The sequence below is a fragment of the Microtus oregoni genome, unplaced genomic scaffold (genome assembly GCF_018167655.1).
Source record: "Microtus oregoni isolate MIOR12 unplaced genomic scaffold, Mior012 000047F_ref0000412, whole genome shotgun sequence".
Taxonomy (NCBI): domain Eukaryota; kingdom Metazoa; phylum Chordata; class Mammalia; order Rodentia; family Cricetidae; genus Microtus; species Microtus oregoni.
Window position 1 is genome coordinate 18,487,535 of NW_024543221.1, and position 23,939 is coordinate 18,511,473.

At 48.1% G+C, this 23,939-nt stretch overlaps 1 protein-coding gene across 1 annotated transcript in view; it reads left to right on the top strand.

The window, feature by feature from the left end:
- The first annotated feature begins 8,578 nt into the window (after positions 1–8,578).
- Plxna2 (plexin A2) overlaps positions 8,579–23,939 on the top strand; it is a 204,781-nt gene continuing 189,420 nt past the window's right edge. The window contains exon 1 of the mRNA XM_041635218.1: positions 8,579–9,138. The gene's annotated coding sequence lies outside the window, so the exon portion shown is untranslated. The remainder of the gene's footprint in view (positions 9,139–23,939) is intronic.

Genomic DNA, 23,939 nt, shown 5'->3' on the forward strand with positions numbered 1-23,939 from the left:
GTAAGTTGCTTACAATGCACTTTCTGTTTATTTAGGTAATTTTATATCCTTCTGTGGTCTTTGATAGAGTTGAAGAATAGATAGCTATAGTTGTAGTTTTCCTTAATTATAATAAAGAAAGCAGGTAAAAAAATATTATAACTATAATTCTTGCTTGATAACTGTTTTGTTATATATAACATTTTGTTATGTTATAGTTAAAACCTTCCTTTTTATGTAGACAGAAAAGGGGAGGCAATGTGGGATTTTCCTCTGTATGTTGTGAATACTATTGGTTAATGAAGAAGCTTCTTGGGCCTATTGCAGCACAGAATAGGGCAAGGCAGGAATTCTAAGCAGATAGGAGGAGAGAGTAGACAAAGTGATAGAGATGCCATGTAGCTGCCGCTGGAGATAGATGCTGAACACTGGATGGAACCTTACGGGTAGGCCACAACCACTTGGCGACACACAGATTAATAGAAATGGGTTAATTTAAGATATGAGTTAGCCAGGAATATGCCTAAGCTAACAGGCCAAGTGGTGTTTTAATTAATACAGTTTCTACATGGATATTTCAGGACTGGGCTTCCTGGAAACGTGCAAGCAGTCTTCATCAACAACTTCCTGTGGGATCTAAGTTTCCTGTCTCAAAGAAATCTCCTTCATTGGCTTTGTCCTGTGTAGCTTTCTCCAGTCCCAGAGGTTCCTGAGGAGGTCTACCCATGAGAGCCCTGGAACACAGTTCTCACTGACTGGTGAGAATAGCTGCCATCTGACATGGCCTAGACACCCAAGGAGGTGACCCTAGAATATCCCAGCTGGTAAGGGAGCTGAGCAAGGAAGGACCCCAAAGGCGCAACTCAGTAAGTGTCAATCACGAGGGGCAGACCTTTGCCTCCTATGCAATCAAAACATGTTTGCCTAGGGGCAGGGCCTGTACTGACCGGCCAGAAGGGCTGTTCCAGCACAGGCACACTTCTTGATTCCATAAGGGAAGGTGACTAGCGGGAATCTCGGTGCTTGGTTACATCTCACCAGGAAGAATATTAGAGAAGGAGGAAACTAAGGCATCAGGGGTGGAAGGAGGAAGACAGTGCAGGCAAGCAGATGCCAAGGGACATTCTGGTGAGCCAAGCTGTTTTCCACAGAAAACCAAGCGAGAGAATGAAGTACATAGAAGCAGAAGGGGAGCAGTTTACCTCTAGAATTTCAGATTTCAAGACACCACCATGCAGTCATGCAACACTTCCCGGTGTGAGAAGTCCATTCACAGTCAGCATCTTTGTTGTTTTTTTTTCTGAATTCTTGTAAGACACACAGGGAAGGAATATTTCTACTTTATAAGTGAGGAAACGAAACAGGCACCAAGAGCGTTATCCTGGGAATATTTGCCCGAACAAATAGAATTTCTTGAGAAGGAAATCTTTTCAGAAAACAAACAACAGAGCACAGGATCCTTCTCAGAGTCTGTGCCAGACACACAGCAGCAGAGTCCTAAGTCTTGACCCTCACCTTCTATTGTCAAAGAACAGGAGGCAGTCCCTCCTCCATTCTGCAGCCTCTGACCTGGCAGGTAGTCCCGTGTCCTATTGAGAGGTTCTGACTGAAGATGCCCAGGTGTACAGAGAATGCTCTGCTTTCAGAGTTGCACTTAGATGAACAGGGGAAAGGAGGGAAAGGTTGAGAAAGCAGATAAAATATACAGGGACATGAGCTCCACTCATGGGAGGTTTAGGGGGAAAAAAAAGAAAGAGAAAGCCCACTGTGTTTGATTTGGAGCTTTAACAAGCTTGCTACTGTTTCAAGTGCACAGGAAAGTGAGATTTGCAAAGGGAGGGGAGGAGGGGGCAGGACAAAGTCTGTATGAATGGTGCTGAGAATCCAGAGCAGGTGCCCAGCTCCTGTCTTGCCCCTGGCCCTGGGCCCCATTGCCCAAGCAGAGGCCTTCCACTTGAGTGGCCCAGCAGCCTCTCACATCCATTCATGGGACTTGGCCTCTCAGATGGATGCCTTTGTTACCAACAGTGTGTATGGGACAGTGGGGGGTGGTGTGTGTGGAGGCTGCTATTTCTGCTATGGCTGCCTGACAATGTTTGCAGGGTGAAAGTAAAGTACCGCTTCCTGATATGAAAGGCCCACCCACAGGGGTACCATATCACTGCTGGCTGGGAAGCTGAGCCAGAGAAAAATGACACCCATCTCAGGGCAGAGATAGGTCAAACGGGAAGTGCCATGTCTGGTTCAGTTCAGGCAGACAGAGCAAGATTGAAGACAATTGATGTGGTACCTAAACATCAACCATCAGGCAAGAGCCCACTCCCTCTCTCCAAGGCCCACACATAGTTCCTAATCCCCGTCCCCACCCCACCTCAAGCCCCTTGATATATGCATACACACACTTCAGGCAGCAATCCCATGCTAAACATTGACACCACCCCCATCTTGCAAAGAAGCAGACTTAATGTAGAAAGCCTGCCAACGTGTGGCTGGCTTCCAGTACCAAAAATGCCTTCTGTGATCTAAGGGGCTACCAAACCGGCATCTACTGTGTGACAGAGAGGACTCCCTTGAGGATGGCTAGTTGCCCATTTGGGGACCACTCTCCCCCAGCATATGGACTTGCCTGCTAGTGCCTTTCACAGCAATGCTGGTTCCTCCCTGAACACCGCTTCCTGTTCTCTCTAACTTCTCTTATCATCTTGTCTGTGTCGGCCATGTGGTAACAGGGAAAAAGGCCTGGAAAGGGGAGCAGCCATGGAGCTGTGCATGACTGTGCCAGGGTAAGGTTTCAGGATCACTGTGTGGAGTGGTTGGGTAAGAAACCTTTGGAGCTTGCAATAATTTCCAAAGATGAGAACATCCTTTATCTGATGGATATTTGTTAAATACCTGCCACTTACTTGCCTGAAACTGCATTGGACCATAGCTGTCCCCCTTGATAGAAGTAAGGGAACTGCCTGGTCTCCCAAAGTCTATGATTTGACATCAGCTGGGCAGGATGACAAGGAAACACCAGAAGGCCAGATAGACACAAGAAAACAAGCCCTCAGAAGAGCAACAGAGCATGGGGTGTGGAGTCTGTTCATTATTGACATACTGAAAAACGGAATGCTACTCAGCCACTTAAAAAGAACAGAAGCATCTCGCTTGCGGCAGTCCATGCGTTCAGAGCACTGTATGCCAAGTGAATGAAGCCAGGCACAGAAAGGCTCCTGCAAAGGCCTCATACAAGCAGAAAGTCCTAAGGTGGCTGCCAGAGCCTAGGAGGAGAGAGGAGAGGAGGAGAGGGAGGAGTTGACCAGCCAAGTCATAGTTACAGCTGGCTAGGAAAGCTAAGCTCCAGAGTTTATAGCGTGGTATGGCTACTACAGTTAGCAATAATTTATTATGTGTTGCAAAATAAGTAATAACTGTTTGAGGTGACAATATGCTAATTACTCAAAACTGATCATGACATGTTACATATAGTGAAATATCACATTGCGCCATATAAACATGTATAATTATTTTGTATCAACTAAAATTACAAATGTTATATATGTAGAATAAACAGTTCTACAGAAGAAAGACATGCAATAAAGTCGCTTTTGTTTTGTTTTTTGAGAAAGTGTTTCTCTGTGTAACAACCCTGACTCTCCTTGAACTCACTCTGTAGAACAAGCTGACTTTGAACTCACAGAGATCTGCCTGCTTCTGCCTTCTGAGTGATGGGATAAAAGGTGTGTGCCACCATGGTCAGACAATAAAGTTGCTTTTAATAAATACTTAGTGGTCAAATGGATGATGGTCAAGATAAGCAAGCTCAGCCCTTTGAAGACTTGAGGCTGTGGACATTACTGTCACCTGTAAAAATCAGGAACCTAAAGAAATTATCTTAATTCTTTTTTTAATTGAATTTTTTCATACAAAGTAGATTCTGATCATGATTTCCCCTTCCTCAATACCTGTTAGATCCTTCCCAACTCCCCACCCACCCAACTTCATACTCTCTCTCTTCTTCTTTCTCACTAGAAAACAAAAGGCAAAGTCCAGAATTAAAAAAACAAAGGAACCAAGAAACACACACACACAAGCACATACAACAAACAAAATCCATTAAAACATAAATATACAAGCAAAAGACCAGTAAGACAAAAAAAATGAGTTTGTTTTGTGTTGGCCATCTACTGCTGGACATGGGGCCATATCGGTAATATACTGTGAGACTCCATTGGACAAATCTAACTTTCCCTTTGCAAGTGGGTGTCAATTAGAGATGACTTCTTAAGGTTAGGGATGAGCTTATGTATCTCCTTTTCCCTCTCCATGTTAGGGCCCTATCTGGATTGAACCGGTGCAGGCCCTGTGCATGCTCCCACAGTCTCTGTGAGTTAACACGTGTCCAGCCCTGTGCATGCTCCCACAGTCTGTGAGTTAACACGTGTCCAGGCCCTGTGCATGCTCACACAGTCTGTGAGTTAACACGTGTCCAGCCCTGTGCATGCTCCCACAGTCTGTGAGTTAACATGTGTCCAGGCCCTATGCATGCTCCCACAGTCTGTGAGTTAACACGTGTCCAGCCCTATGCATTTTCCCACAGTCTCTGTGAGTTAACACTTGTCCAGGCCCTGTGCATGCTCCCACAGTCTGTGAGTTAACACGTGCCCAGGCCCTGTGCATGCTCCCACAGTCTCTGTGAGTTAACACATGTCCAGCCCTGTGCATGCTCCCAGTCTCTGTGAGTTAACACGTGTCCAGGCCCTGTGCATGCTCCCACAGTCTGTGAGTTAACACGTGTCCTGGCCCTGTGCATGCTCTCACAGTCTGTGAGTTAACACGTGTCCAGGCCCTGTGCATGCTCTCACAGTCTGTGAGTTAACACGTGTCCAGGCCCTGTGCCTGCTCCCACAATCTCTGTGAGTTAACACGTGTCCAGGCCCTGTGCATGCTCCCACAGTCTGTAAGTTAACATGTATGCAGGCCCTCTTCTGTCTGGAAGACGCTGCTTCTTTGGTGCCATCCAGTCCCCCCTGACTCTTGCAACCTTTCTACCTTCTCTTCTGCACCCTGAGCCCTGAGGAGAGGGTTTGATGAAAACATCTCATTTAGAGTTGTGTTCCAGGATTTCTCACGCTCTGCACACTGTCTAGATGTAGGTCTCAGTGTTAGTTCCCACTACTGCAAGAGGAAGCATCTCTCATGATAGCTGAAGGAGGCATTAATCTATGGATATAAAATTAGGAGCAATTTTATTACTGTGTTCCTTGAACAGAACAACAGTATTTGGTTTCCACCTAGACCCATGGTCTATCTTGTCTCAAATTCTAGGCCACCAGAGCAGTGTCAGGCATGGGTTCTATTGATTATCTTAATTCTTAAAGTGTAACCATGTGCTTAACTAATGTTGTCTAACAGTTTGTTCCAAGATTAAAAAAAAAAAAAGCATTCCATCCTGCAGGAAACTCCTTAAGCAAGAAGGTAAGCAAATCAAAATAGCTACAGGAAGTCCCTGAAAGTGATCAGATTCACTAGGTCCCTCCCTTCCAGAGTAAGTAATAAAAGCTGAGAGTCGGCCTCAGATGGAGGGAAGCTGAGCAGCGTAGACTCTGAGGTCAAACCAACTGCCTGGAAGAAGCAAAACCAGCCCAGTTGCCTGGTCACTTGGAAAGGCCCCTCTCCAACTTGTTGAGCTGCCTGCAGGCAGTGCTGGGCTTCCCAGTTTTGTGAGCTGTCAGCTGTCACCAATGTTGGGGTAAACCTTGGTGATGCGGCTGTCTTTGAGTCATTTCTGTGCCAGTACATAGTTCCCCTCCCATATTCCTGTAAGTAACCCCAATAAAATTCATTGGTTCACCAAAGTCAGACTTTGGTGGTTCCATATTTTGGTCTGTCATGGGATCCCTATGGGGTGAGTAGGCGTGTGTGTTGCATCTCCCCAGGAAAAGTATGGTCACACAACTAAGGATACTATCAGTTCTTCGAACACCATCCCATCTGATTTTAATGTCCCAGCTCCCTGGAGATTTCAAGTTGGAAGCCCATCTTAGAGATGGTAAACTGAGGCCTAGGGAAGACAAGGGTCTTACATCCAAGCACCACCTAGATCAGGCTTCTGTGATCACACCCTATACTGGCTCAATTTCAGATGCTGCTCAGAGGCACTGTGGGAGTAGGGTGGCATCATGTCACCCTGCCTGCAGTGTGATTTTCTGTAGGTGTTCTTTCTCCCACCCTCTCCCTTTCTTCATGACAGGCAGGGCAAGTGTGGGGAGTGGAGAACAGGATGGGGGTGTCACTTTCATTTAATGTTCTCTCATTCTTCATCTAAGGGTTTATTTCTGGATCGCAGGGGGCGGGGACTTAGATCTGAAATTATTTAAATTGTATTGTAATCATCTCAAGATGAGACTAAATCGAGGCACTGAGAAGTGACAAGAGACAAGACACCACCATCCCCTGAACATACAGTTATATAGTAGTTAGTTTAGAATTAGAGGGTCCTGATATTCAGCTGAGAGCCTTATCAGTTAGTTACCTCAGCCCTACTAAGGATGGTCTCACATGCAGCTGGTCAGACTGATACTCCTCTCATTAAACATGTGCCAAAGGTGTTCAGGATCTGTGAGCACCTTCTTTTAATTTCCTTAACAAATTGTGCATTAAACCTAGTGTACTTAGAAACAAGAGGGTAACACAATTGTTTGGGTAGGGACACAAGACCCACTTATATACAGGCTTAAACAATAATATAGGGAGAATGAATGTAAGAATAGCCTGGAGGAAGTATTCCAGAGCCAGGCAGTGGTGGCACATGCCTTTAATCCCAGCACTTGGGAGGCAGAAGCAGGTGGATGTCTGTGAGTTTGAGGCAAACCTGGACAAAAGCTAGTTCCAGAACAGGCACCAAAAAGTTACTAAGAAAAAAAAAAACCCGCCCCAGAAAAAAAGGGGAAAAAAAGGAGTACTGGAGTACTAACAAAAATAAATGCTACATAAAAGGACAAAATAGATGTGCATTGTGGAATTCAGATTCTTTGTGGCTCCAATGGACAAAGTCAGCTACGGTTATTGATAGTGGACACAAATTTAAGCCAATTAATTAATTGAAGAGCTTTTAAATGAGCTAACCAGGAGCTGGAGAGATGGCTCAGAGGTTAAGAGCACCAACTGCTCTTCCAGAAGTCCTGAGTTCAATTCCCAGCAACCACATGGTGGCTCACAACCATCTGTAATGAGATCTGGTGCCCTCTTCTGGCGTGCGGGCATACATGGAGGCTGAACACTGTGTACATAATAAATAAATAAATCTTTAAAAAAAAAAGAATAGCTAATTGAGCCAGACAAGGTATGGTGAAACATACCATATGATTCCAGCATTTGAGAGGCAGAGGCAAGCAGATCTCTAAGTTTGAGGCCACTGTGGTCTACATAGTGAGTTCCAGGATATCCGGAATACCAAAGGGGGGGAAAAAAACAAAACACACACACGTAAAAACCCAAAAACCTAAATGAGTTCTACATTCCATAATCCAGTGTCTCTGAGATAGCTGATGAGACTTATTTCCTTTCTCTTTCTTTTTAAAGACCCTGCTGAGAATTTTCAGCCAACAAAACAGTTGGTTTCAGAGGCTGATTCCACGTTCCTTTTTCTTTTTATACTACTGAAAAGTGTGGCCACGAGAGGGCAGTAGGGGACGTTCGTTAGACACTTGGACATGTTGAGTAAACTCTGTGCTCAGTCTTCAGCTGGAAGACCTGAGACCTTACTGGGGTCTAGCTTGCACAGGACGGGAAAAGCCACGGGAAAGTCATGGTCACCGATGCAGATACACAGACTATGAGACAAGGAATCAAGACGGAGAGGGCGCCAAATCACCCAAGGATTGAAAATCCTCGTTTCTGAGGTTATTAAAGTTGTCTTAACCTCTTAGCCATCACCTTCTGTTTCCAGTACGAGGTGGGCTGGCGGATCTGGATAATGCAAACGAGCCTTCTCCTCTGGTCTCTACAGCACCTATCCGACTCAGGCCCTGCCCTACATCCAGGGTTCCCAATGGAGCAGGAAACCGGAGACGCAAAGCCAGGCTCCTCTTCGCATTGTAGAAATAATAATTATCAACAACTTCAAACCTCTTTTGACAGCTCGCTGGCTTTCTGGAATTTATAGGGAGGAGAATTTTGCTCCTCCGAAATACTAGACCCCTTCTCAACCTCATCAGCAAGCCAGGTCCCTCTGAACTCACCCCTAGCTCACAGGTGAAGAGGGGGGTGGGTAGGCTGTGCCCGGTGACAGGTGATGCCACGCGAGGGGCTGGGTTGCCCTTGTCACTCTGAACCCCTCCCGAGGCCGAGTCAGCCGACTCACCAGGCCAGGACCTGAGTCCCCAGACCCCGGTAGCACCTTTCTGGCCACTTGGCTTCCTACGGGGTCCGCTGAGCGAGGCGAACACCCACAGCACAGTAGCTCAGCCGGGTTCTCGGGTGGACAGACTAGGGGATTCGGTCTGTGCGGGCGGGGCGCGTGGGCGGGGAGGGGGTTAACACGGCCTCTATGATAATGAGCTGCGCGGTAATATAGCAGGCCGGCTGAGGGCGCCGCCACCGGAGCCGAGCCTAGCCTCGCAGCGCGCAGCACTGTCCGCGCAGAGCTGAGCGGGGGCGGCGGGCGCAGCTGCTGGGATCCTTCAGCCGAGGACTAGCGATCCGATCTGGTGGACTCGGAAGCGGCGGAGCCGCGGGGAGCGTACGGGCCCGGTCGCAGACAGAGCTGGCAACCGTTCCCGGAGGAAATGGGGCCGAGCGGGCCGGGAGCAGAAGGGAAGGAAGCGCGGGATCGCTGATGTCAGAGCAGCCCGGAAAGTCGCGCCGGGAAAACCTGAAGACAGCCGGCTTTGCGCTTCCCCGGAGGGACCCTGCTGGACCCCACGCCCCTTCGCGTCCGGGTCCCTGAGTGCAGGCGACCGGGGTGAAGACGCGCGGTCCTAATCGAGGGCCACCCCAGGAATACAGGCAGGCGGCCGGCGCGGGCCGTGGATTTTAATGATCTTGGGTTCCATGTGGACCTGGCCGTCTGTCTGACTCGGGTCGGGCAGGGACTGGGCGCGCGCTGCCCTGGGCAGCCGCCAGCCTAGTCGGAAGAAGCGGAGACGCAAGGACAGACAGACACTGCCGAGCTGGGTAAGCGGAGCCCTCCGCCCTCTCCCTGAGCGCGCGCCCGCGGCGGCTTCTCAGGCGCAGCCTCCCCAGGTCCCCTTGGGGTCCCGGCCCGGGCCAAGGCTCGACTGTGGTGGCGAGACTCCGCGCGTGATCCGCCACTTTCGCAGCTGCGGTCTCTTGCCGCGGCTTCCGGGCCATCGACTCCGGAGGCTCCGGTGGTTCCGGCGCTCCATGGCGCGCTTGCAACGCGCACCTGCCGGCGGTCTGCAGTTCTGGGGAGCGCCCGGGTGGCGAGGTTGTCCCAGGGTTGGAACCCAGAGAGGGCCTCGGTAGCATTAGCGAGATAGCCTAAGGCGACTGTGGCCGGGAGGTCGGATGGGGGCGTTCACCCGGCGCTGTCGTCCTGGGTGGCCACTGGCCGTTTCAGTGGTTCAGTGGATTGGGAATTGGGAAGGAGAAGGCATCTTTTGCGCGGGTTCCGGGAAGCCCAGTGAGCGGTTTGGAAGCACTGTGGTTAAATGTTTCTGCCCCCATCCCCCATGGCATAGTGCCCAGCTGTGGCCCGGCCCCCATGGTTTGAAGTGGGAGTTTGTCCAGAGTCCAGGAGGCTCCTTAAAGCGCATTTCCCTCTGTTTACTCTTTTTTGCCCCACCCCAAGAAGTGATAGGGTCCTAGAAAATTCGAGCTTCTTTTGCTCACAGGTAGTCTTCATAAATGTTCATCTTGATCTAAATGGTCAAAGCGTCACATGAAACTGTTATTCTAGGGACCTCAAAAATATCCACCTGTTTAATATGACCCTTGCCCTAGGAGGACCTACCTCTGCAAACAGCTCAGACAGAGAGATAAGAGGGAGAGGAAGCTGCGGGTAAACTTGGGATACCAGGACAGTCACCACAGTCTGGAAAGGAGAGCTCATACATAGCTGTTGACGGCAAGAATGTTCAGTTCTCTAGCGAACCAACACCATAGACAACATAGCTAGCTCCCTAGCCACCCGTATATGCACAACAGACAGAGGTGCATGGGTTTGGGAAGTGAGGCTACTAGATGTCTCTGAAGGCCTGTCTGTGGAGAATTAGACATTTTGAGACACATCCATCCTTGCTGTGGACCAGGTCTGTATAGTTGACTATCTAGGCTGGACCACGGGCAGGACTGGGCTGACCGCTTTCAACAGAGCTGGAGTCAGGTTCAGCGCTGTGCAATTCCATACAACAGTAGGCCAGTCATACCGAGCCTTTTCCCAGATCTTGAAACTTCACTCTTCCCTCTGGGCCAGCTCTGAATGTTGGGGCCTTCCAGCGAGCACCAGTATCCCCAGAAGAGCTCAGCCCTGACTGGAGGAATTCAGCTGTTCCTAATTGAAATGCACAACTTTCTGTGCAATCACCCCAGAAAGCTCCTAGAGTCGCTAGCAGCCCTCTATCCCCTGACCTCCAGGCAGGAAGATAGAAGAATTCATTAACTTCTCCTCTCCTCACAGAGCATCCTTAGAAGTAATTACCTGTGATCTCGGCTGGGGGTGCTAGGGGTGGAAAATTGAAAGAGGGCAGGGAACCAAGGAAGCAGAGTGGAATCTGTCCCATACCCCAGGAGGTTGTTTTCCTGTCTGTCTTCTACCTGTCATCATCTCCCTTAGTGCTATGCCCCAGCCATCTCACTACTTGCCTCTGCTGTCACTAGCTAGTATTACCTAAAGAACCCGTCTCCTCTTTCTCACAGTTAATCCTATCCAGAAACCTGCTGATGAAGAGGGACTATGAAGACTGATTGCCCTCTCTGGTCCCTTTCTGTCCTCAGAAAACTGCATTAGGATGGGGGCTGAAAAGCAATTAAAAGGACTTGACTTTTGACCGATGTACAGGGGAGACTGCTACAGAGCTGCAAGTCCTGAAGTGACAAAGTCTTAAATGGTTTCCTCTACCCAGGTACTACAACCTGGTGAAGAAGTCTCAGCTGCACCCTTCTCATGGCAGGGCATAGGGACAGGGGATCCTTACAGCCTGGATCCAAGCAGGGGTGAAGAGTCGCTGACCTTTTGGCCAAAGTCTAAAGGAAGAGTAGACAGTGATATCATAGGACTATCACTCTAGGCCATGACATCCCCAAACTGCTGGTCCCTATCAGAGCTGCTCTGAACGTCATCTCCCCATCTCCAGGCTGCTAATGAAAGATTGCTCTCCAACACTCTTGACCAAGAGAAGTTGCAGATGTGGTAGATGTTTAAGTTTAAGCATCTGCGTTGCAGGAGTTCTGTGCTCAAAATAAGGTTAGGAAGTCTCAAAGAACAGTCTCTGCTAGGTGCCTCTCCCAGGCCTATTACAAATACTCCCGATTATTCAGCTAATCTTTATTTCATGGGCATGTTACAAGGAGGCACAGGAGCAGGAAGAGAAGCCAGTGAACATGCTTAAATACACAGGACCGCAGTTGGCAGGAGCTTTAAGCTTGCCAGCGCAGGAATCCCAAAATATTTGTGGTGCCGGAGTCATCACTGTTTGTGGAGCTTTATGGCTTCTGTTCCACCTTGCTTTCTATGATTGCCTCTGAAAGATACAGGATTTGGTGTGGGGGAGGCAATTCCTGTTTCCAGGCCCTTCTCCCCAGCTGTCTTCCTGCATTGCTACACAGCTGTCTCTGCACAGGGAGACTAGGGTACAATATACTTCTGTCCATCACAGCAAATGGAGAGGCAAGGAGCACAGAGCCAGCCCCCCTCCCAGCCCCATGCAGATCATAAAGAGACAGGAGCATTGTGTTACAGTCTGTTAGCTACAATAATTCAGGGCTGCCCACAGGGAAGCAAGAGAAGCAGGCTTTGAGGTGCTGGATGGAGTTTTTACAGCTCATATGTACAGCACCCCAACACCACCCCTTCCCCCAGCACTACCCCTCCCCCTAGGCTGTCTGCTATCAATTCATTCTATGTGAGTGTTCTGTTTCTCCCCATCACATATGCTCAGTTCAAACAATGATGAATGGAACTGATTCCCTTATGGGAAACAGTTTTTTCACATAGTTACAAAGATTTCATGCCTGATTAGAGTAAATGAGGGGTGGGTGTGCCATCCCCTGCTTTTTTTGTCATTTCTAAAGGTGAACCCCCATGGAGACAAAAAGAAAGGCAGTTCTTCCCGGGGTCAAACAGCTGGTCCCAAGGCGCCTGTGGGGAATGGCTGATCTGAAGGGGCCACGCTCTCTCCTCTGCTCAGCCCTTAGCCTCTTTGGGGCTCTGCTCCCTGGCATCTGGGCATATGGAACCTCTGTGCAACTTCACACTGCTCCAATCTTGAATTGGAGGACAGGAATAGAGGTGAGAATATTCTTTGTTGGAGATCAAGGTCCCTATGGAGTTTGAGTATACAGTGAGAGAGGAAAAAACTTACAATTGAGCTCTTCCAGAAAGTTCCCTGCTTCAGCAGTTGGTTAACCATTAACCTGACTTGGTCTGGCCTTGTCCCTCATCTGGGTGGCAGGATATCTCTGGGAAGCCCTGAGAACGAGCAGATGTTCTCCAGTGGTCTTCTCTTCCCCCAGCAAAACGGTTGATGTTACCCCTCCCTGCTGTCTTCCTCTAGCCCTTGACATAGTATCTGACCCACCAACTCATCCTTTCCTTCTTCAAGCACCCCCCTCTCCTTTATCTGTCTGTTTGCCCAGGCTTTGCAACCTGTTCACTTGGCAGGGTGCAGTCAGAGTCTAAGGAGCGAGTAAGGGTTGGGAGAACTGATAAGGGAAACTGGCTTCACACAGGACTCCAGACAATTTGGGTACAGATACTTTGGAAGTATAGATCAACCCATTAGGCCGGAGTTTGCTTGGAAATGGGGGGTAGCAGGGGTCGGAAGAGGAAATTCAGAAAAAGCCTCTTGTTCTTCCTACTGAAAGCCTGGTTCACCAGAGACTCTGAATGCCTCTGACTTGTGGTACTGTTTTAGATATTTGAGATTAAGCCATTTGGTAGGAGGTCTTTCCAAAGTGCTTGACCCATCAGAACTGCCTTGCTGAAGGCCAGAGGAAAGCAGGAGGAGGATGAAGCATCAAGCTTAAGATGCAGGCGTGGAGGCTCATGTGCGGTGATAACAGAAGTCGAGATGCAGACAGGGTCTCAGATAAACAGAGAGACGGGAGACAGGGGGAAGATAGATGGAGACTAACAGTGTACCAGGTGGGAGAGCCAGCAACTGAATGAGGCTCTGGGCTCCCGCAAGGTGAAGTAACAGGTGTTCTCCACTAGAGGGAACTCTTGAAAACCACACTTGCCCTGAAACACTGGCTTTTGTGTCTTTTTTGGGTGGGTGGGTGGGGGCTATATTAGAAACTCCCAGCCATCACCACCCAGAGACCACAAATGACAGAGAGCAGAACTGGAACTTTTCACCTCTGACACAGAAGGGTGGGGTCAGGGGAGGGAAAAAGTCAAGGAGTAAGGTGGGGGGGGGGGCATTAAGCAGTGTTTACCAGACTTTCAGGGTAAGCTAGCCTCACAGGAGAAGGGTGTGTCTGTCTGTCTGTCTGTCTGTCTAGGTGTAACTATAAAAGGCCAGCCCCTCAGGACTTATCTGGGCTTAGGAGACTAAGAGAGGCTTAGACCCATACAGTTCATATCTGAGTAGCCAGGGAAGAGATGTATGCTCAAATCCAGTCCTGGCTGCCTCACCAAGAGAATCTTTCCTTTTTTTTTTTTTTTTTTTTATCAGCAAGTAAAGTTTTGGCCCATCCCCAAGTCCCTGCCACAGACCTTCCCTTCTTCTCACTCCCTAATGTGGATTTCCAGCCAGTCTCAGCAGCGGCAACACAGCTCTGGAGGAGACTTTTTTTTTTTTTAAGACCTTTCAGGAACTAAATGCATGTCAACGTTGTATCACTGACTTAATCTTTGTCTTCATATTCTCCCTGGGAGCCTGTCTCTGAATTCTAATTCCCCCTTTCATTTCAAAAGAGGACAATATTGAGAGGGAACACGCACAGAGCACAGTGGCTTCTCTCATCCACGGAGATAATAACTGTGCAACAGGGGATGGAAAAATATTGAAGTTTGGGGATGGGCAGGGAACCAGAGATCAGTGTCTCCTCAGATCTAATACCATTCCCTGATATTTAATCTCAGCTTCCCTCTGGCTTAAACTTACCTAGGGTCAAGAGGGGAGGACAGAGGAAAGAAAGAAGCTAAATAAGATAAATGTGTTGTGTTATGAAAGTTTAATCCTGCTTTTCCTTGCTGAAATTACTTTCAGGATGAGAGAAAAGGCAGTAAGTTCAACCTGTCTTTCAGAACAGAAGTGGGGAGGGGCACAGACTGAATATATGGTAAATGACTGTGTGATTGTCTCCCCTCTGTGACCCCCAACCTGTGCACGTGCGCGCGCACACACACACACAGAGGAGAGAGAGAAAGAGCCCTACAGCCCTCACAGGCTCTGGGAGCATTGAGCATTGTGCTATCCAGCAGACCCACCTCTGCCCTTTTCCACCCTCATGAGGACTGAGACTCACAGACTTTCTGTTTGGTGTGTAGACAGCCTACCTTGAAGCTTTGGTTTCTCCTTTGGGTGCTAAGAGAACATTACTTGAGTCGTTGAGCTACTGTTTCTGCCCCTCATGGTAAACCACACAGACACTGGAAGCAGGAATCGGAATCCATTCAGGTTTAAATAGATAGAGATCGACCACTTGTGTACTGCCAAGAATGTGGCAACTCACGGCTCAAGGATAGAAGAGCAAAAAACGTCTATCCATAAGGAAGGGCTTCCCTTCCTTCAGAGCTTATAACCTGTGTCACTCACTGCATGGTAGATTCCTGGGAGAACTGGTTGGTGCCTGAAAACTCCAGGGTCCTATCAAGAGGGGCCATCTTACTACCTCTTAGTGTCATGGCTACTCCTTCCACTCTCCCATGGGTTTTAGGCTGGTAGCGCTGGAGTTGTTTCCTATTAATCGGTTCCCCAGAACCGTTTTCCCAGAGCAGAGTCTGGAGAGATTTTCCTGCTGCGTTCCTCTCCGATATCCTACCTAGAGCCAGAAGCATGGACACTAGTGTGGCACCAGGAAATGCCACTGTTCATCCTTATGTCAATCTGAGTGTCTAGAATCTTATCTGAGATGAAGGTCAAGGAGGGTCAGCAGAGGGAGATTAACAAGAGGCAGATGTCAGCTCCCTCGAGGACTCTCATGTCATCATGGGAAATAGAATTCTTCTTGAACTCTCTGCACTGAGGTGTCCCAGACTAGGAATAGGCCCTGGGCTTCAAGAGACCTGAGAAGCCCTTGCAGTTATGCTCTGGAGCACCTGTGTGGGTATATGGATGGGTATGTTGAAGAGGGGCCTGATAATTGTGAAGAACCTCTGAAGTTCAGGTCTTGGACTGTGTAGCTGGCACCTTGGCTTCTTAGTGTCAACCCAATATAGCTACTCTGCTATGAAGTGCGGACTTGTGTGAGGCTCGCTCAGCGTGACTAAGGGCACTCCGGGAACAGCTCACACCACTTTGAGAGCCACCAGAACAACTCTTCTGTGAGCATACCGGGCACCTGACCTCTAAGCAGAGACAGGCTAGGAAAAGGGGGTAGGTTCAGGAAGGACTGGTAGAGAGCCCTTCCTGCCTGTGGAGACAGCAGACTAGCCTGCTGGCAAAGTAGCAAGGGGATGTTACAGCTTTGAAGTTGTTTCCTGCTTCTAAAAGTGAAAGGCCTCCACTGAGCTGGGTAAATATTACACTGGCCTCTGACCTCCCACCTTCCCTGACTGTTCCCCATCTCTGCTTCCTCCTCCTAGCTTTTTGTCCCAAGGAACTAAAATTCCTGAAGGAGAAGAGCCCAGTTTCTGAACTCCCTAGAAGACCAGTTCTCAGTAGAACCCAGACCCCTTCTGCATCTGGAGATAGGAGACCATCGCTGAGCTGCAGGGCCCCACTCTGAGTCTGTGCTTCAAGTCTAAGTGCTGCTGTTTCTGAGAGACTCCACGTAGGATAGAATGGCTGACCCTCAGCCTCAAGCAGGAGCTTCCCAACTGGGACTTTCACAGTCAGTGACAGAAACCCACAGCACCAGGACTTCTGTAAGCAACACCCCCAGGTTTATCCAGAAGAAAGAAGTTCTTATCTGAGTGACCCAGGGTAGCAACCCCTCCAGTTTTCCAACTCAAGTTCTTATAGAATAATATAAACCACATGTGTAACTGGAAAGCCAACAGGAGGCCTCACATAGAGGGTGTGAGGCCTACTAAGAGCCAGACAGATGGTTGGGAGGTGTGTGGTGTCACATACAGCTCCTGCTACATAAAGGAAGAACAAAGAACTTCCCTTCACACTTTTTGCACCCTTCCTGAGAGTTTCTCACCTGTTGACCTTCTCCATAACTCCATTTGTCCCCGGTAGCAGGAGGGAGAAGAGATCTTGCCCGACACTCTGGTGAGCTGGCTCCTCCCTTCTAACTAGCACCCCTGTCTCCCTCTGTGTTTGTGATAGGCTTTTTGTGATGTTCAAGAGCTTTCACTTTGCCTGTGTTTTCAGATCGAGACAGAGGAAGATGGTGTTAAGGGAGTTAGGAAAAAATGATTACTGCTGCCAACTGGAAAAGTTATTTTTAAAATCTAGAGCAGAATAAAACCTTAGAAATTCTGAATTCATTCACACACACACACACACACACACACACACACACTATTTTCTCTGTATTTATCTGGAATTTTCTGAAAAGGCAAGATCTTACTTAAAGAAACTGTGTGTGCTTAAAGTATAAAGATCTGGATACTCAGTGGAATCGGAAAAGAGGAAAACCCACAGTAGCCTTGGCAGTGAGGTCACGGGCATTTTTTATGGCTGGCATTTATATATGAGAGTTGAGATTTGAATTCTGACTTTGCTGTGTTCGGGTTTTTGATACCTTCAACTCTTAGGAGTAGAGAAGGACACTGTCTTAGAGCTAGTCATTTGGCATTGTTCTGAGAGTCAGCCTCCAGCAAAGCAAGGGCAGAATCTTGACTGTGCTTAGGAGGTGCTGTCTCACTCTGAAAAGAGGTGCATAGGACAAGCACAGTAGGAAAAGTGTTGGCAGGTGCGGGAGGGCCCAGAGACTCCTTGGCCTTTGCCCATCATTTGTAATGTCTTGCAGCACACCTGGGGAAAAGCATTTCCTGTCTTCTCTTGGGCCCATACGCCGTCATATAGCCTACACGGGCAAGAGCCTCATTCCGTATTAGAATATAGAAAAGGGAAAGTGGCATTGAGAAGATTCCTGCATGACTATACAAAGGCCTACTTCAGGAAATGGGGACAGGCATAACATGATGCCTCAATTCTCTTTACTAAGTATTTTTAATGAATTAAAATAAGCAGATGTGGTATGTAGAACACTTGGAAAGTGTTTCTGAGGATTCAAAAATAGCTTTAACCTAAGTTCAAATAACAGCTATGAAATCCAAGCCCAAACTGAGCGATTGATTGCCCTGTATCACACGGTAAGTCATTTTTCAGTGCACTCCAGTTGTCCCTGCCCACTAGACCTGCCTACAGAGTGGAATCACTTCTCTCTTCAGCCTCTTGTTCCCATCCTGTACCCAGCGCCATCCTCAACCCTCTGTTCCTGGGTTTGGCCAGACACACAGCTCACGATGATGCAGTATCCTCAGGAGACCTCACCACGCCTCTTTTCCTGCCCATCTGCCGGCCTTTAGCACACATCCCCAGCGCCTACTGGCACTGAGCAGTGTGGGGAGAGAGGCTCCCCCTCTTTTCAATAGCTCCAACCAGCTTTGCTCCATCCATCTCCAGTCTTGCTATTTGCACAGTCAATGGCTCTGGCAAGGGCAGGCGGCCTTTCCCTCCTGAGAGGCACTGTGGGCACTGTTTGTGTTGCGGTCTCTATAGACTCAGCATTCACAACTTGAAGAGGCTGAGACAATGACCTCAGCAGCTGCCTGAAGACTGCTGGCTGGGAGGCACAGGCCAAGAGCTCTGACTTTCAGGGATCTGCCTGCAGAGGAGCAAGAGGCAGGGAGTGTCAGGCCACCAAGGTTTTGCCCTCTGCACCTGTGGACTTTCCCAGGCAGCTGTGTCTGGCCCTTAGGGATCGGGATGGATGGGGGATATAATCCAGAGGTTCAGACCTCTGACATCTGCTGCTACATACTCCCGACATTGTTGTCACATGGTCCCCTAGCTATGATGTGAAGCCTTGAGGGTATAGGGCTAAGGGAAGTGGAGGCCCCTGGCTGCTGGCTTGTGCACTGGAAGGGCCAACACATTGATCCAGGGAGAAATGAAAGCCTCGGCGAGGATCTATCCAGATGGGAGACATGTACATTACTTGCAGGGAGTTTGAACAGGGCACTGCCTAATTCAAGTCTGACTGAACAAATGTTTATAGAGTATGTGCAACAGGCCGAACATGACAGAAAGAAGCTAAGTCACCACTCCGGCTCTTGCTGACTGTGTTTCATTAAAGATATTGTGGGAAGATAAGAGAGACTGAATCAGAGCCATCCAACCAGGAAGAGGCCGTCCCTAGTGGACATGATCTGCATCCTTTGGAGAAACCAAGCTGCAGTTAAAAAATGGCCAGATCTCCAGTAATGAGTTGTTTTTAATTGATTATAAAATAAACAGGTGTCATGTGTAGACTATTTGGGAAATGTTTCTGAGTATTTGAAAGGTGGGACAGAAAGGCAAACTAGCTGTTTGCTGAGTTATCTATCCACTTATGACCCTGCAAGCAGAGCCTCTTGCTTTGCTGCTCAGTAAATTAACTGGACAAAAGGCTGTTGAGAACAACAGGGCAGTTTCAGCTCCGAACAACTGACCCCCAGCTACTGACTGTAATTCCCAAGTAAGTACAGTTGGTCTCAAAACGTTGCCATTCTAGCTAGCTTCAGAGCAGGGTGCTAGGAAGGCTGGGCTAGGATTAACCCCAGTTTCCTCTGGAGCCAGAATTCTACTAGTCATGTCAAAATTAGCACTCTCTGTACATGCAGGGGCAGAGCTGCTGAACTGAGGTTTGGTCAATTCTCAGCTAGCACAGGCTCTAACTTCTAATCATTGTCATAAACAAGACTGAAGCAGCTGCTCACTCCAGTCTATTATCAGCTTGGTTGGAGACAGAAATTTAAATGACAGTAAGATGCTTAGCAAAGAAACGAAAGTCAGTGTTAAAAATAAGGAAAACAAGACAGCTTGTTTCATTGAAATAGAAGAGTTATTAAACAGCCTTGAATTAATCAGTGATCTGCCATGTCTGGGGATTGAAGACCAGGAGATGGGGTGGAGAGCTAGGAGAGGTGAGTGGGGAGAGAAGCCCCAAGGCGGTAGGCAGGAGCTGTTACAGTCTAGTCTGGCTGCAGAGACTTGGCCTTCAGAAAGGAACTGGGTGCAGGTTTTCTGTCCACAGGAAAGGTCAGGCTGTGGAGGGGAATTTGGCACACTAGTCTCAGAGTGCATGCATTAGAGCATCTGGACTCTTTTTATTCACCAATATCCATGCAGCTGCTGGGGTTGTCTGTAGGCCCCAGCAACCCCAGCAACCCCAGCCCTCCTTCTCATCAGTTGGACCTGGGCAGGAGCCAAGTGGCATTTGGTGGCTGTTCAGAAGTGCTCAGAGGTTCCCAAGAGTTTACCTCAATGATAGCTTTTAAACCCAATCCTCATAACAAAGGGTGGTAGCAAGATGGTACCCCAACTCTGGAAACAGTATTGCCCATCCAGAACTGTAGGGTAACCGCTAAAGAAGGTAATCCCTTAGAAATGCCAGTTGCTGGCACTCACTAGGAACTCCAGGTATCAGGCAAGCAGATGGTACATGTAACTCTCAAAGCCCAGAGTCCAAGTCTTCCTTGCACACCTAGAACCTTAACCAAAATAGTTAACCTGGATTGTCCCCACATCTTATTACCTGTGAAGTAGTGATGCTAAGGCCATTGGCCCTCGCAGAATTGCACAAAGAGCATGAAAGTGGGGTGCTATGCCTTAAGGAACAGCAATCGCTTTACAAAGTAGAGTTCCAAGGAGACATGGAACAACACACAAGAAGAAAGGTTTTCTGAAGGGGTTTGAATATGTCTGGGTGAGGGCTGACTTGCACACATGCATGGAGGGAGGGAAGCAGCATCCATGCACATGCATTGCCTGGGAATAATACACAGGATCTTGAGTCTGTCACTGCAGGGGCATTTTCTTTGCTATTTGACCCTGGTACATTCTTTCTCTTCACCCTTGGCTCCCTATCCCTCCAACTACCTCCTGGCTGTTTACCCTTTTCCAGGCTTCTCTCTCACACCCCATCCATCATCCTGGGCCTGATTCTCCTAGTCCTCACTGGGGAGTTCTTTTCATCCCTTGCAACCCTTAGTCCTCCCAGGCCCTAGACTTTGATATGTCTGTCTGGAAACGATAAGACCTCAAAGGTATTCAGAGTATGTTTCTCTGTTCCCTCACTGATGCCACTGCAGGTAGTGAAGGATCCTCCAGGTTGGGTACCTGTGTGTTTTGGCACAGATGAGTACCTAAAATAGAGAGACTTCTGCCAGGAATTCCACCCACCCCTTCATTTCCACTAATCACTTTTACCTAGCTTCTTGTTACCTCCTCTGCTGAGTGTGTGAATGTGAGCCTGTCTGCTATCTAAGACAGGCTGCTTGACAGTATCTGTTCTGCAAGAGTCAGAGTCTCAAAGGAAAAAGTAATGGGAACTGAAGGTGGGAAGGAGCAAGCTGTTCAATCAACTTCCTTCAGAAAGAGTTGGTTCCTATTCTAAGACAGGCTCTTGGTTCAGAAAAAAGAAAAAAAAACTTGGAGAGAGAGACTAGGGAGATAGGATGAAAGAGAAATTTCTTTTATGCAATGAGTAAACCCTGTGTGAACGAGGTCAGGGAATGTGAGCTGCTGCCTGGTGGACTGTCTTCTCAGCACCTCCTCTGCCTCCTTTCCATCTTGACTCATCCAAAGGCCATGAGGACTTAAAAGGGTGACCCAGACATGGTGCAAGTAGGAGACTGTCAGCGGAACAAACAGGATAGGACCGGCACACTGACTCAGTCCAAGAGGGATGGGTCTCCAAATCAGAGTGCTAGGTGATAACCTCTCACCCAGTCTAGAACACGGCATCTTGATCTTTGAGCAGCCACTGATGCCTATGGGATGGTAAGCTGTGTTTCATTGTATAGTTTACAAAACACTTCAAATCCTTTTCTCCTTGATTCTCACCATAACCCTCTTTGGTATCTTTTTACAGAGAACAAAGTAAGGTTCTCTTCCTCCAAAGGTTCAATAACATGTGCAAGGTGACCCAGCTAGATAGAATAAGATTTGAACACGTCTGTCTCCAAAGACCACGTGTTTTTCTCCGCAGCAAGTACCACAGTGGGTTGCTGTAACTTCCTCACAAACATATTTTGTTCTGAACCTTCCTAGAGGACTTTCCCTGGTCTATTCTGCTTTTGATCACTTTATGTGACCAACTTGTCATATTTTTATTATCAATATATGCTTCTTGTATTATTCTGTGGTCTATAGTTCTTTTGGTCTAGAGTTCTTTTGCCAAGACTTTGTGTACAAGCTGGCTTTATCCCTTCTTTCTCCTTTCCATTCTCCCTCTTAACTCGCAATTCTCATCCGTAAGTTAAAGGTGAACAACAGCTGGAATCCTTTCTAAACTGCTCACTTACTTCTCCATGAGCTCCAGATGATCAGTTATGGCAAATCTTTGAGCCAAGCATGGCAAATAGATCAAACCATTTCTCCAGGGAGATTATCAGGGATAGTGTCAGCTGGGAAAAACCCGAACAAATGTTCATTTTCCTTCTCTCACTGTTCACAATCACACTGAGTGAAAGACACTGTGCCTGCCCATGCACAGCAGTCCAGTAAGTACGAAGGAGTTCTGCCCTTGAAGAATGTCTATTCCAGGATGTTGTAGCACACAAAGGAGTCAGTACTGTACTTTGGTGGGTGTAGTAGTTGCTGAAACCAGAATTTCCTATTGCCTTTAGGAAGGGCTGTGAAAAGTGGATAGGGTTTGGAGAGGTGCTGCAGAATGCGGAGAGAGCGGAAACTGAGCCAAGGGTCATAAGGATGCTGATAGGAGTGAAACCACTCTCAGAGAGGTAGACAGTAAAGGTGCGTGCACGCGCGAGAGAAAGAGAGAGAGAGAGAGAGAGAGAGAGAGAGAGAGAGAGAGAGAGAGAGAAGAGCAGCCAACGGGAAGGGCAGGAACCTGGGCATCCGAGGGGATGCTTTCTGGGCAGCAATGGGGAGCTGTGCCAGGTATTTCCATAGTGAGTCCCTCACTTTGCCCATGTGCCTGGCAGCATGGGTCAAGGACTCTGAGAGACAGGACCCCTTGTAGGATGTGTGAACCTGGGTCTTAGCTGCAGGTGGTTACCAGCAGAGTCTGCCACAGAGGAATGTCTGAATGGTAACAATAGTATTATACAAATACTACCTAGGGGAAGGCAGTGCTGGTTTCTCAGGGGTGGAGGCCACCCTTCTGGACTTTGGGGAGACCTAGATTCTGGATGTGGATACTCTGAACAGCAGTGATGAGGGCCACTGTTCGAAACATAAAGACAGAGGCATTAGGGATGGAACAAGCTCCTTTTCCCTGGAGCTCATCCAGCCTGAGGCCATCAAAGGCAGAAAGAATGGTCTGTGAGAAGAAGCAGAAGGTGCCTCACCTGGTCCTCTGGTGGGAAGGGGGTGGGGAAAGTAGCAACATTATCCTCCTAGAAGAAAAGCTGTGGTGAACTTTGGGGGCATATCCATTGGTTTTTCTAGTCAGCAGGGAACGGGGTGGAGGGCGAAGGATAGCCTGGGACACTCTCTGGCTTTTTCTTTCCTGACCTTTTGTTTCTCTCTTCTCCTGCTGCTGTGGACTGAAATTATGTCATTCATTTTCTGAAAACATTATGTTTAATGGCAGCATAATATAGTATTAAGTAGAATAACTGCAATTTGTTTCATCACTGAAATGGGAAATTTTTAACCCCGCTTTCCTGTGCCATTTCATTCCTCCAAGAGATGCAGGCTTTTCCTATACAATAAAGAGGGGCAAGAAGAAAACTCTCTCACTTTCCACTAAAGCATACGGGGTTGCTCTGAACTGTGACTGCCTGTTCTCAAGCCTTTCACCACAGAACACTCCAGACTCTACCTAAGTGAGGCTAGCCCCACTCCAACCCTGTCCCCTTCCTACAATAAATGACCACTTAGGGTGAATTTGAAATGAACTGTGTAGTCTCAGATAAAATATTCACCAAATTGTATTTAATGTTCTGGTGAGTTTTCCCCAGACTTAATGAAAAGAGAGTTTGGCTGAAAAGTAAATTTTAGAAATATAGTCCCTGTGGAATACTGGGGGAAACACCTGGCCCCGTGAAGCTCTGCCTTCCAGCTGAGGACACCATCAAGGTGCTCAACTCTGCTTCTTCACCTGCTAACTGTGGAGCATCCACCAACCAAAGATGACAGGATTCTCAGTAGTGCAGGAAACATAGCTGGTGACCATGGTCACTAATAAAGAGTGGCAGCAGTGGCCAGTCTTCATTGGTCTTATTTCTAGGATCAGTCTAGTCATGGCCTTTTGGATTGGGTGTCTCCTAACATGAATTTGACCTAGCAACAGCATCATCCCATGCTTATACTTTATTCCCTTTGGACAAACTCTGGGAATTTCTCTCCCTGTGCTTTAACCTAGTAGTGGTTACCAGAGCATCAACTCACTGCTAAGATGGCTTCGATGGGTGCTTACTTAGGATCAAAGGGGCAGCAAACCACCTTTTCTGGTCCCCCTTACTCCAGAGGATAGATGTACCCCCAGGATCAGCTTCCATA